Raw genomic sequence first — 2,507 nt, forward strand, 5'->3', positions numbered from 1 at the left:
AACTTGTACTTTGTTTTGTTTTTTATTTATAAAGCATTCTTATATTGAATAGAAGTTTCAGTTATTATTGTGTCCCTTTGAAACACTATGAATGGGTTAATTTGAAAAGTATATCTGTATACATAAAACATAGCTGCTGTTTATGATTAAGGATCACACCATGACAGCATTTACTATTGTTATTAATGTTAATTTTAAGCAGTAAAGAAATTAGAAGTGAAGGTGGCAATTGGACCTCAGTGATGATAATATAAATGTCTTGGTCTTCGCCTAGCTTCATAAGTCTTAGATATACATAAAGGAGGATCTATTCATTTTTTCAACAAATATTTACTCAGCACTTCTATGTACTAGGCAGTATAGTGGGGCCTTGAGGATAAAAATAAGACAGTCTTTTTTCTTGCCCTAACATAACTTGCAGTATCTCAGGAAAGACAGACAATGGAGTGTGATACAGGCTTTATGTTCTTGCGGGGTAACAGGGAAAGTTTCTCAGAGGAAGAGACATTTAAGTTGAAATGTGAAAGATAAATAAGACTTGATTGGTAAAGTGTCAGGGAAGAGGAAGAAAGAGCCAGGCAGGAAAAAGGGATGTATGAAGATCCAGAAAAAAGAGGCAGCATGAAGCCTTAAACGAAGCGAAAGAGTTTGGTGTGAGAAAGTACAGAATGGGGTGGAGAGGGCTGGAGATGAGGCAGGAGACACCAGTACAGGTCACGGAAGGTCTTGCATGACATGTTATGTTTTGATGTCTTAAGAATACTGGGAAAATGTAGAAATGTTTGGAACTGGGGAATGACATGAACTGGGGCATTGATATTTATAGAAGATCATTTGGACTACAATATTAAGAATACATTTATGGTATTAAGAATGGAGGCAAGGATCCAAGTGAAGAGGTATTTTCAATGGTCTAGGTGAGCAATGGTGATGGAATGGATTAAAGTTATGGCAGTAATGCTGGAAAGATGGACAGAACTGAAACATAATTCTTTTCTTCACTGTCTAGTGACCTGGTAATGGATTAAGCAGTGAGAGAGAAGTTAGAGATGGCCCCAGGTTCCTGGCATGGGTAATGCTGCTACCATTACTGACATAAAAACACTGGAGGAGGCATATCATTAGGAAGATGATGAGTTCAAAGTTTGAAATTTTGAGTTCAAGGTTCTTAGATGCCCCTGGGCAAAGCTATTCAGTAAGAAGTTGGCTATGTGGCTCCACTTGTCTGAAAATAGGTCAGATTTAGAAATATAGATTTGGGAGATATGTCAATAAAACACTGAACAAAATCCATGTTTTCTCTGTTATCACAGACACATGAGTAGACTACAGTTCCCTAGGTCCTTTCCAGTTGGATGCTGCTATGTGACTGAAATCTAGTCAGTGGAATGTGAGGAGAAGAAAAATATCCCACTTTTGGGCCAGACCTATAAAAACCTCTCATGTGCACTGTGCCATGGTCTTTCCTTCATGGAATGGGGAATTTTTTTTTTAACCAAATGTTGAAGGCAGCAGGACCTCTGTCAGCCTAAGTTACTGAATGACAAGGGAGGGGCCATTCTGCTAACCTTTTCACCTACCTAATACTGCTACAGGAGCAATATCTAAACTGAATTATGAATGAGGAATTACATGTTTAGGGTGTGAGTTCGTTACAGCAATGAGGTGACCATAACTAACTCAGAAGGTTTCTGAATGAAGACGGGTAAAGAATAAAGACCTGAAGCCACAGGTGAGATTGCCCAGAGAAAGAGTTGGCCTAGTATCTATTGCGACATTATGAAATTACCACAAACTTGTGGCCTAAAATAACACAAATGTGTTATCATACAGTTCTGGAGGTTCAGAAGTTTGAAATGGGTCTTACAGTGTCAAGGTGTCAGCAAAACTGTACTCCTTCTGGAGACTTAAGGAGAAGATCTCTGTCTTTGCCTTTCCCAGCTTCTAGAGGCTTCCTGTGTCACTTCGACCTCTGCTTTCATCATCACATCTCCTTCACTGACTCTCCTGCCTTCCACTTTCTCTTATTACATTATATTGGGCTCTCCTGGATAATCTAGGATAATCTTCCCATCTCAAGGTCCTTAATAGAATCACATCTGCACAGCCCTTTTTGCCACATAAGGTAACCTAGTCACCGGTTCTAGCAATTAGGATGTGCACATCGTTGGGAAGGGAGCTATTCCTCTACCTGCTACAAGAATGTGGAATGACATAGGAAATACATCTGAAACAGCACTTTGAGTAGCAGCAGTTTAAAAGAAATGGGCAGAGGAAGAGGAGACAGCAAGGTAACCATGAATGAACATATAAAGACATGAAGAAAAACCAAGGAGTGTGGTGACTTAAATAATACGGGAAGAAAGAATTTTAAGAAGGAGAGTATTTTAAATACAACCATATAATATGGTTGTATTTCTATCAGCTAGGGATTAAGTGAGATAAAGACTTACAATCGTTTGTGGCTTTTTAACAACCTTCTTGAGTAGAGCAGTAAGAATAAAAGG

The sequence above is a fragment of the Propithecus coquereli genome, unplaced genomic scaffold (genome assembly GCF_000956105.1).
Source record: "Propithecus coquereli isolate 6110/MARCELLA unplaced genomic scaffold, Pcoq_1.0 Scaffold123, whole genome shotgun sequence".
Lineage (NCBI taxonomy): Eukaryota > Metazoa > Chordata > Mammalia > Primates > Indriidae > Propithecus > Propithecus coquereli.